Source organism: Daphnia carinata, chromosome 1 (assembly GCF_022539665.2).
Source record: "Daphnia carinata strain CSIRO-1 chromosome 1, CSIRO_AGI_Dcar_HiC_V3, whole genome shotgun sequence".
NCBI lineage: Eukaryota > Metazoa > Arthropoda > Branchiopoda > Diplostraca > Daphniidae > Daphnia > Daphnia carinata.
This window is the reverse complement of record NC_081331.1, coordinates 8,807,278-8,819,571: the sequence shown is the minus strand read 5'-3', so window position 1 is coordinate 8,819,571 and position 12,294 is coordinate 8,807,278. Positions and strand designations below refer to the sequence as shown.

General features: G+C 38.5%; 1 long non-coding RNA gene across 1 annotated transcript; it reads right to left on the bottom strand.

Annotated features, from left to right (window-relative positions):
- Positions 1-6,205: 6,205 nt before the first annotated feature.
- LOC130693507 (uncharacterized) lies at positions 6,206-7,613 on the bottom strand. Its single transcript, XR_009001706.2, has 3 exons — positions 7,305-7,613; positions 6,404-7,206; positions 6,206-6,324 (listed from the first exon to the last, which is right to left on the bottom strand). It is a non-coding gene; the product is annotated as an uncharacterized LOC130693507 (long non-coding RNA).
- Between the last annotated feature and the right edge of the window lie 4,681 nt (positions 7,614-12,294).

The window sequence follows — 12,294 nt, the reverse complement described above, 5'->3', positions numbered from 1 at the left end:
TCTCGCCCTTTTTCTTTAGACCAGCTAACGATGTTAATTACAGATCAGATCAGCCCATAGTAGTTTGCAATTTTTGTAGAAATCGTGGACACAGTCAGTCCAATTGTCATCAATTTCAGCGTCAAAACTGGGAACAATACCAACCTCCAATCTATTATGCTTGTCGTGAATTCGGACATAAATCTAATACTGGTACTGAGTTAAGAAATTCCCATAGACCTTATATTCCAGGTCCATTTCAGCGTCATGGAAACCAATAATTATCAATTGTAACTTCGGGTCAGTTGATAGGCAGCCTCACGTTAAATCCCAAAAAGTCGCAAAATTTACCCACTATATTAACGAATGAATCGACCCCAAGAATTCCAGTAAAGATTTTTCAGATCCCGTTACAAATACAGACGCGTCTAAAAAATATTATTCACGAGAGATTATTTAATAAGTTACCCCCTAGAAGTCAGGTGATCTGCAGTCAGCTTGACTTCGATTTATATAATGTAGGGGAGAAGAAATTACATACGCTGGGAAGAGTTATTTTACCCGTTCGATACGGAGAGTCAGTTTTTAAGCGAGAATTTATCGTTACTAATGGTGTTTCTGTGGACTGTATCCTTGGATGGGATGCAATCCAGAAACACGGATTTCGGCTTGACGGAGAAGCCAGGAGCATTTACCTAGCGAGGGATGAGCAGGGATCAGCCATCTCTGAGGTACCGGACATGGCAGTTACACGGTCAAAAAGACGACGCTATTTCGTCAGACGTCGATAGTAGTTGCAGCGGAAATGAAAGATTCATTTCCGTATGTCCCACAAAATACAGCATTTATATTTACCCCAGCACAAGATTTGCCAGCAGGCATTTATATTAAAAAGAATTTATTGGAAATGTATCGGGAGATGGAACTTATAAAATATGGTCGAAAATCATTCATTATATCAAATCAAAATTCCTAGAAAAACTACATTAGGCGTAATTGAAATTATTAATAACGTTATCGAAAAAATTTCTCTAGTGAAATTGGAAGATAACCCTAAAGCAGAAGCTGAGCCAGTTTTCATTTCAGAAGTCGACTCTGAATTTTAAGCACCGCTCTCAAAATTAGTAAATAACTTTCACGACTTGTTAGCATCAAAAGATTCAGAATTAGGGAAAATTAATCTCATAAAACATACAATTGATACAGAAGGACGAGGCCCTATTCGACAACGCCCTTATTGAGTTACAAGTAATCAAAGAAAAATTTTGGAGTATAAAGTACAGATCTTAGTAGGAAACCTTTTATATGGGGAGCCGAAGAACAAATCGCTTTTGAGAACTTGCGCACTTCTCTAGTGACACCACCAGTTCTCGTGTATCCCAATTTTATTAAATTATGAATTCAAGTATAAGCCAGGGCATATTCATAAAAATGCAGATTGTTTATCACAATTGAAAATAAATAATATTGGTAAAGGGCAGAAAAAGTACATTCATCTGCAAAGAGAAAAAAACAGTCAGAGGACGAACTCTGTATTACTTATTGAAGTTCGATACAACACGTTCGACTTCATGCTTATCCGTAAATTGAAAAAAAAAAAAAATGAAAAAAACTGATCTTGAAAAGAATAATTATTTCGATAAGCAGAACCATTTATACATGAGCATATTCATGAAAAAAAAAAAAAAAAAAAAACGAACAATACGTTTTTCTTATGTGCCGTATGCTTTCTTATGATACTTTTCTGGCACCCTTCTTCATCCAATCATTATTTTGTATTCAGTAGAACAATGTTATATAATACTTGTTCTTTTCCCATTTTCTCTCTAGTGTATGTCTCTTATAAAATCTCCCTCTCCCAGTGCCGTAAAATGAGTAGTAGTATAATTTCGAAAAATAACAAGATACTAAAACCTAACAAGTAGCATTTGAGACCCACCACAAACGAAAATTTTTCCTAAATAACGATGTAGAATTTCCTTGTACTTTATTTCCACTGTGAATCTCTTTTCCTTTACACTCTCCAAAGTCGTAGCTCCAACTCTTTGCATTTTAGTTTCCAACTCTTGCACATACTAGTTTTCACTTTCCCTTTCGTTTCCACACCGCAGTGTATGACCTTGCGCGGCAAAAACTTTTCCGCCGTAGAATTTTTAATTTTTTTCTTGTCCACCTCGCTAAACCATAAACTATTTTAACATTTTTCTCTTTTCGATAATTAAGATTATCTTCTCCTCTTTCCAACGATACTAGTTATTATGATGGATAAAATTTTCTTCCCCCCGAAAACACAGTTATATTCCAGTGCCCTATATTTTTCTTCCCCTTTTGCCATAGCTCAGCTATTGAGACACCGACGGAAAATCGTTGACTTTTCAAAAGCCGTAGAATATTTTTCACCTTCGATTTCTTACCTCCTTCTTTTAAATTTTTGTTCTATTTAGTTTAAGAAACCCACATGATGAGGTGAAACATTTTATTTTATTTTCTGCCAAATTATATAGTCTCGCTCTATTTTGTATGGTTTGTTTTCTATATTGTCCCCACTTATTGAAATGTCACCTTTCACCAACTATTAAAAAAGACTGCTTCTTCATCGGCATTTGAGGTCCTCTAGTCCTAATCTTCATTCGCGGCTTCATCGGCTTCTTTAAACTCATCTGGATCACTTGCTGTCGCCCACGGACGGTTCAAGACGAACAGCTTCCGAATTCATTCCCATGCAACCAGTCTGATTACGGGACGTAATCTCACGCCGCCGGGAGTGATGTAACGAAGCCAAATAGACATCTTCAACATATATTTCTTCTCGATGTCTTTATTACTCATCAAGGGTGAACATATTAATTGCACCGCAACATACGCAGCGCGGGTGACCTAGATGAACACCTGCAAGATGATTCACGCAGGCGATACGTCATCAATATCACGCCATATTGAACGCGTCTTTTAATTGGTCAACCGCGTGCAGCCTACAAGCTCCTCCCAATCACGCCACTTTGCAATATGCAAAGTTCCGTGGTTAACCCAGCATCTGAGGAAGATCAGACTAGAACTTGCAGCCGATTCGAGTAGTTGCCTGAAAGCATTTCTATTACTTTATTAATGTTATGCTTGAATTTGTGCCTTTTACTTAACATTTTATTCGCCGAGTCAGTCCAGTAAAATTGTTTAGACTTAGAATTATTCGCGGTGATTCGACTGTCTAGTTCCATTTGTTTTGAACTATTGTTTGTGTATCGCTCTCGTGGAAGTTGCGTATCACGCCCGCCTTGTGTCGTTTTTCTTCTCGTTCTCTATACGTGTGATCACGGTAAGACCCAATTATATTTGTTTCTTTTGACTTGTTTCTTGAATGTTTCTTCTTCTTCTTTGTTCTTTGTCTTTTTAACTCTTATGTCTTAGCTGATATAATACATACATCATTGTGGGTAAAACGCCTCGAGTTCAATTTACATTTATTTGTCTTAATCCGTAAAGTCCATCATCCCACACGGGAAGATGCTTTACATTATGGTGGCAGCGGTTTTTCGAACTCGATCACAATGATGAATGATGTTATTTATGGCGGACATAAGATTTCTCGTACCCTTGTGAACACCGCATAATTTCCGTAACGCCAGTAGCAAAAGATCGTGGATTATGCTCGTCGCTTACAAAAATTTAAAACAACAGCATATCCGGAAGTCTATACAGAAAAGTCTTTTTCGATCCTAATTATGCATAAATTTATTGAGGGATTAGAATCACAATTGCAAGCTAAAGTAAGGTACAAGGAATTTAGTGCCTTCAACGAATTTGTTGCATCAATGCTTGTTTATGGCGTTCGTTTAGAAGCTTTGGAGACGGACCGTGAGGAACATGAATTTGTTAGAGCGATTGACGAGTCATAGGACACAATAGATTCGGAACTGAGGGAACTTACACAAATATTAATTGATCAGAAGGAAATAGTCAAGAATGAGGTGCTAAAATCAGTCAGGGCTATAGACACGCAGAGAATCCAAAATTCGGAGAAGGATGAAATTAAAGAAGTTCTGCACGAGCCTACGCAGGTTGTAACACAGCTCCTAATGGATAAAATGGGTTATGTTTCTTTGACGGGTGCTCCGTATGGGATGCAAGTTTCATTTCAAACGGATAGCATCAGTCGAGAGAGAAATTGGAGACCTCCCCCTCATCGCCCCAATACTAACACCAATTCTTACCAACATGCTAGATTCCCGAATAGACCTACGCCATTCTCGCCCTTTTTCTTTAGACCAGCTAACGATGTTAATTACAGATCAGATCAGCCCATAGTAGTTTGCAATTTTTGTAGAAATCGTGGACACAGTCAGTCCAATTGTCATCAATTTCAGCGTCAAAACTGGGAACAATACCAACCTCCAATCTATTATGCTTGTCGTGAATTCGGACATAAATCTAATACTTGTACTGAGTTAAGAAATTCCCATAGACCTTATATTCCAGGTCCATTTCAGCGTCATGGAAACCAATAATTATCAATTGTAACTTCGGGTCAGTTGATAGGCAGCCTCACGTTAAATCCCAAAAAGTCGCAAAATTTACCCACTATATTAACAAATGAATCGACCCCAAGAATTCCAGTAAAGATTTTTCAGATCCCGTTACAAATACAGACGCGTCTAAAAAATATTATTCACGAGAGATTATTTAATAAGTTACCCCCTAGAAGTCAGGTGATCTGCAGTCAGCTTGACTTCGATTTATATAATGTAGGGGAGAAGAAATTACATACGCTGGGAAGAGTTATTTTACCCGTTCGATACGGAGAGTCAGTTTTTAAGCGAGAATTTATCGTTACTAATGGTGTTTCTGTGGACTGTATCCTTGGATGGGATGCAATCCAGAAACACGGATTTCGGCTTGACGGAGAAGCCAGGAGCATTTACCTAGCGAGGGATGAGCAGGGATCAGCCATCTCTGAGGTACCGGACATGGCAGTTACACGGTCAAAAAGACGACGCTATTTCGTCAGACGTCGATAGTAGTTGCAGCGGAAATGAAAGATTCATTTCCGTATGTCCCACAAAATACAGCATTTATATTTACCCCAGCATAAGATTTGCCAGCAGGCATTTATATTAAAAAGAATTTATTGGAAATGTATCGGGAGATGGAACTTATCTGATATAATACATACATCATTGTGGGTAAAACGCCTCGAGTTCAATTTACATTTATTTGTCTTAATCCGTAAAGTCCATCATCCCACACGGGAAGATGCTTTACATATCTTATCACAAATGCTACAGCCTACAGGCTTGTGAGATACGAAACCTAACCATGGCCATTAAAAGATTTCAAAATAAAATTTAGGGTTTTTATCTCTGGTACTAATGTAAAAAAAAAGAAAAATGCAAATAGAATAGGCATGACTTGATTGCGGTAACTCAGCATCCGCAAAAGGTCTATTAGGTATCTCTATAAAGTTATACCAGATTCTCAATTGCAAAACTTAAAAACTTTGGCTGCCTGAGTGGCAAAAAAAAGAAAAGAAAGTTTACATGGGAAGGATAGAGCAAAGCGGGAAAATTAAAGAGTCTTCTAATAACGAACTAATAACTAATCTACTATACAGTTTTTCCCAGTCGAAATCACCATTAAATTAATGAAAAACGTTTTTATGAAATAGTAAGTATACAGAATATAAAGTCGGAAGAGAGCTTATTTTTACATTTGTTTGAATTTCCAGAATGTATATTCAGATAAAATTTTCAAAATTCGGCTTCACGCACTGTGGTTGAAACAAGCATATCCATAAGGGATAGCGCCTAAAAGTAAGAGAAAATACTCTTTGCACTCTAAGACATTTTAGCTTTCTTGGCTGTTGTTGATTTTGTTTGGATGAATCGCATTTAAAAGCCTGTAAAAAAATAGTATTACCATCGAAGGAAAAAGACAACAAGTTCGGTATTAGATCCTGTTTATGTTTCCCATTTTGCTCATCAACTAGCCTCTCCGCAGTAATGGATGCAAATACAAAATTGGAACCAACCCTTGGTGCCTGAACCGGCAACACGGCTTTTGTTAGTGATGTCTGACAAATCCTTTTCACTTCTGCGTCAAAAAGATTCGCGTCTCACCTATTAAATTTCAAATAGGAAACTATGCAAGCGCTGATCTCCACAATGTGCTAAGCACATTGTAAACGTAACCTACAGTGGTCACAATGTTTGCGCTAGAATGCGTTGATTGCTTGGCGTCGGTAGTTGCAGTGAGATCGCCTTCTGCAATTTGATTAATGGTTTTGGAAGTAGTGTTGATTTTCACCATTTTAGTCCTCTGGCTCATAACCAATGGTACTTCTTTATTCGTTTCCTGTACACCATGTTGTGCAGCAAAAACAGTTGATTAGTAAATTAGTTACAAGCTTTTACGGTGTTGAAAAATCGCCGACCTAATGCGACTTTTGTTCTTAGAACCAGTTTTCTCTATCACTGCGAATTTTCATCCACGTGAGATTATTCCGTTCTTTAGCGATTCCATCTTCTTGAATTTTCGGACGGGCATCATCTCACTCAATGTCTTCACCATCGGCCCGTTTCCACTGAAATTGTCTTTGCCTTCCACCGCCACCAGAATGCAAACCATCATCTTCGAGAAAAAGTTCTTGAAAAAATCGAACATCGCGCTGGTCTTGATCAAGCATTCTTTTCATATGGGCTCTTCCAATTTTCTCACAGACTTCGTTTTCATCAATATCCTCTTTATCGCCTTCCTCCTCCTTCCGGTCATCTATTTCGTTTTCCCGTTCGCCACCGCTCCCATCTTCGGAACCTGACAGTTCAGCCTCGTCTTGAAAAAGCTCAGTCAGACCTCCAAATTCTCGTTCCTCTTCATTGCATTTCCACTTCTCCCACAAGCCAATGGTTTTCATCGACATCTTCATCTTCGTCTCTGACAAACAAGTACAGGCCTTTATTTCAACACTAAAATGGGTTTCATATCTGATCTTAGGGCAGCTGTACTCTGCTCTAAGCATGAATCATGCTTTTTTGCATCCACATCAGAGTTTATTAGGGGTTCACGGTCATTATTTTGACTAACATTATAATGGTTAGATGCTTGTACTGCTATTTTATCTTTGGCTTCATCGTTTTTTCTTATACCCATAGAATCTTCTTGGTCTTTGGATCACAAGTCACTGTCTTCATTGTCATTCTCAACAAATGGTTTGGTTGTCGAACTGGGAAATTCCTCCTGCAAGCCAAAGGAGCCAAATATCAGCAAATTGTAAAAAAACAGTCTAATTTGTCCAAAAAACCATCATCTTTAAAAATATCTTTGATACAACTAACCTTTGACTAATCTTCACTTTTCTTTTTCATGTAAATGCTTCGTGTGTTGCACACATAGCTTTTAAGAACCAAAGAAGACAATTGTAACATCAACTGCACACACCTGCAGATCATCTTAGTTAAGGGCAAGCTGAATTTTTTATTGGATTCAAATCTGTTATCTGCGGCCGTTTCAAAAAATTGCAAGATCACTTAACATTCGGAAAAACTGCTCGATCGAATTGAAGCGATGGATGCCCTACTCGGGTATAGTAGTATCAAAATGCTAATAGTTATGCGAAGATAGAATTAGAATTTGTAGGGTTTAGACTAGCGAAGAGGTAAAACTGTTCTTTGAATTTTTTTTTGTTATAATAAGCTTCGTCAACTTCAACGCCATCTAGCGGAAGTTTGATTTTTTAATTTGCTGATTGGCATCCGACACAGAAGCCGAAAACACCATTTAAAAAAACAACTGAATAATTGTCAAAAGAAGGTCACCCGATCGTGCTTTTAATTATCGTAGACATTGAAATATAAGTTGTCCATCACCCACCCATTACAAGCTACTATCTACATTTCAAACCTGAGGCATAGCTCAAGACGTACTGTCATAGCTTAATAATATACGGTACTCATAACCGAAACACCACGAATTTCCTTTATCAGATTGATTTTCAAATACAAAATTTGAAGAACGCAGTTTATTGCTTGTTGAACAGGATTTGTACAAATATTGAGAATGTTTTTATGACAATCTTTGTGTATTACAAATTGACAAATATTAACTGTTTCGAAATATAAGTCCTTTTGGTGAGTTGCGGGTTCATCCGCGGGTGTTCAGAAAGTACATGTATATAGGTGGCGCAATAGGATGGCATTCATTTACGTTCTGTAGTTTCCAACAACAATTCGAAAATGTACCAAACGATCGTAACCGTTGTCGTATTTCTTTTTTGGATGTGTCATGGCTGGATCCTTTACACGATCGACCAGTTTTGTCAACATCGATTTGGCCATACCCCAAGAAACGAACCGGATTTTGCCACAAGAGCAATCCATTCATCGCAAGATGAAGGAAAACCCAGACATGACCAGGAAATAGACCTAGTCTCTCAACCAGAAAAGCAATCAGCTTCACTTAACTCCAATCGTCCTCATTCATATAACAATCCCGAAAACATGAAAATCAACCAATCCACGAGGATCGATAACGGAATCGAAGGCTATGTTGAAATGCTCGAAGAAGAACATCAAGCAATGCGTCATGAAATCTTCCAATTTCAGCAAAAATTTCAAAAATTAAGTTTCATCGTAACAGGTTTGGAAGAAACTCAATATGAAAATGACGAACTCAAACGAGAAATAGCTTCAATGCGGACAAATGCACTTGAGCAGGAGAAACAACGTCAGATAGCCGAAAGCCAGCTTATGAACGAGAATGCTGACCTGCAAAGAAACTTCAAGAACACGCAAGAAAAATACAAGAACGAAATTGCTGTAATAACTGCCGAACTGCAACAAGTTACTGAAGAAAAACTATCGGAAACATTCGCCCTTGACTTAGCGATGGATACAATCAACGTAAAAAAGAATCTTCTAGATACGTTGCAGACGGAGCTACACGATTTAAAAATCAAGCAGCAAGAACAATTTTCGGTTCAAGAGGAGAAGGCCGGACTCAAAGTACTGGTGGCATCTTTGCAGGAAGTTGAGTCAAAACTGATGAAAAGCATAGAAATTCTGGAATCTAAATTGCATTCGTTGGATACAGAAAATCTTACCGTTACGGCCGCAAAAGAAGCTGCTGAGCAGTCTCTGCAACATGCGGAGGTGTTGGTCGATGAACAACTTAAAACGTTGGAACGGCTTAAAGCTGACCTTGAACTAGCTAATGCTTCTATTGGTGAACAAGTTAATAATATCGGCCAACTACAAAACGAGCTTTCAGGACTCCAACATCGTAATGCTGTACTAGACAGACAAAATAAAGAAATGAAGATCGACATGGAAAGGCTGAATGGATCTATTCATACACGGAATTTCGATTGGAAATGCAACGAAATGATTCTCAATGCAAAGAATGAAGAACTGAAGAAGCAAATGAATCACTTGCTAACTGAAAATCAAATCTTGCGGGCAGAAAGCGAGAGAATGATCTGCAGAGCTGCCCCGCCCTCTGCTCACCAAGCAGAAATGTTAGCTGAACAACAATCTACATCGAACCAGCTATATTTGTCGGAATTTGATCCGCTCGCCAAGGAGATTCCTGTTCGATTCCCACGTTCTAATTGGGTATCTGATTTCGATGAAATTGATCCATTGAAGGTAAAAATTCACGAACTAGGTGCAAAAGTACGTACCCTCGAAATGCTAAACGAAAGCTTAACATTGAAAATTGAGGAGAACAGTAAGTTGGAAGAAGAGTTACGACGAACTATAGAGAATCTTAAGGTGCACAATGACCTACTTCTGCGAAGAAGCCTGGTTTCAACACAGCCCGCCCGGCCACCGGATCGAACGACTAAAACGCACGAATCAGCGATTTATGAAGCACTCGGCACGTCCAAACCCCATGGATGGTATGATGACGTGGTAGCTGAAGAAGAGGAAATCAACGAAGTGGGCACGTATGTTACTCAAACAAATAAAAACCTTTCTGAGAAAAAAAATGGGTCGAAGTTCAAACGATGGCTAAATAAGCGTGAGTTAGGAAAACAAAAAATCACATCAGACAACGAAGTGGTTAAGCGAATGCAAGGCACGGCCAAACGTATGATTAAAAGCGCCAAAAAGTTCAAAGAAAAGACTCAAGATCTTCTAAGGGCGTAAAGTGCTGCACAAAAGTACGACCTGACGATGATTTAATTTTTTTTTTACTTAATAATTCACACTGTTTTGTCATTGAACTATTTTCTATTGTACCTGGTTAACGCAATCCTAGCTACATTCCTGATTCAAATTTCAGAGATAATCAAATTGATCCGATCAGACAAGTACCCGTAGTCCGAAAAAGCAACATATCCAAAGCAATGCTCTCTCTTTAACTAGTGTTCTCTTTTATCAATAAAAATGTATGGGAGTGGGAAGACGAAGCGGTATAACCCTCCGTTAACCGCCGCCGGCTTCTCTACGCCCTACATTTTGAACGGTATGACGGACACACCGAAACGATTCGAGTATCAATCTGCAGAAAATGCAGCTTTGGTGATTCGATCGTTTCGCCAATGTTGAAGCAGGAGTGTTGCAGAGGTTCTTCTTTCTTTAGAGGAACACGGGTAGTTTGTCAGAGAGGGGTTAATTTTGATTGGGGCTGAAATAGAAACAAGAATGGAGGTCTGGTGGCCTTGGCTAGGGAAACGATTCATTGTAATAAAAATTTGAAAAAACAAGAAACGCGTAATCAAATTTATTTAATGTCAGGTAGCATCATGCTTAAAACTATTGGTTTAAGATTCACGAGGGAAGGGAGAAATGGGGGAAAAAAGTATGTCATTTTTTCGACGTTCAAAGGCGTTGCAAAAGACAATCGAAGTAGGGTTCATATCTTCTTTTCTAATAGAGACTGCACTGCTAACTGACGAAATTCCGATTGCATAATTTTCCGTACAAAACCAACGCAAAGACTGCTGTTCATCATGCTGCATTGCATCAATAAAATGGGTTAAGGAAACTATATCATCAAACGGTATTTATAGCATCCCGCATTCCAAAGGATGGGTGGCAAAGTTGGCTGATTCGTTACCGGCCGGTATTTCCATGACTTGTTCTCCTGTTCCTAATCAGCTCAATGTGCCTTTTGGAAAATGGTTCCTGTAAGCATTCTGATTTACTACATACGGTCCGATGGGTAGGACGAATACGAGAAGGGAGTAAAAATGTCTTCATAATCACGGAGGTAGGCTGCACACTATGTCTCTTTCTTTTACGTTAACTTGTGTGTGCAAGGAATCGATTTGCTGTTCTCCCTTCGATTTATTTCTTGAGATTATGCCACTCTTATTTTTTAATTTTGATTTTCCACTGGGTTATTAAATAAAAGTGAATCGACTACTGTGCGTGGCACTAAAAAAAAACTCCCTTTTGTTGGTGACTGCACCGATCGGTTGTACCGTGTTCTTTCTTGCGTGTTACCAAATGGCCGCGATCACGCAGAATCTTGGCAGCTGCAAGGACGACGTGAGTGACGATGCCAAGGGGGTTTCTTGTCAACTACGGAATTAGTAACAGAAAAAAAGCTATTAGTGACAAAGTCACGTATATCTGTGTATCATCATTTTCAGCCACTTGGTTTCAAAATGAAAAATTTTTTGGTTCGCCTTGCATAGCACGTTCGTTTCCTGATCAAAGATGTTAGTATTTGGAATTATATTTCTTTTTACCATTACATTGGACACCTTCGTTAGCCTTCGCCACTACTAAAAAAAGAACGCAATTGAATTGTGTACAACGATAAAAGAAACTCCGTGTTGATTTTTTAAGATTGTGTCTAGGAAAAAATATCAGGTCAAATCTTCTGCGAAAATGGAAAGGCTTCCTTTATTCTGCATTTATTTGTGCTGGAACATGCGCAGTTTTAAACTTGATTTTTCACGATCCATTCGCATATCAAAATGCCAAAGCTATGGCGAAAAAGTGCTACTATTACTTGTTTTTTTAGAAAAAAACGTGTTACAATCAGCAATTTCCTGTAGCAGCAAAAGCCGTTCAAATACGGTATGCTATACAAGGTGCTTTTCAAGAAGATGGGACTGAAATAGAAAAGTTAGGCAAATATAGCAAAGTTCATTTCCATCTATATGAAGAAACAAATTAGTTCGATGGTACGATACCAGAGGCATCCCAAAGGAGTCGTCATTATTTTTCTTTATTTGTCACACAAAACTAGTAAAGTTGCTGCTACTTGCTATCTACATTTTCAAGCAGTGTGTGATGCCTTTCGAACAAGATGCCAAGGTTGGCCAAGGTACGATAATATCTTCATCTATCAAGTTCGTGTGCACGACCAAAT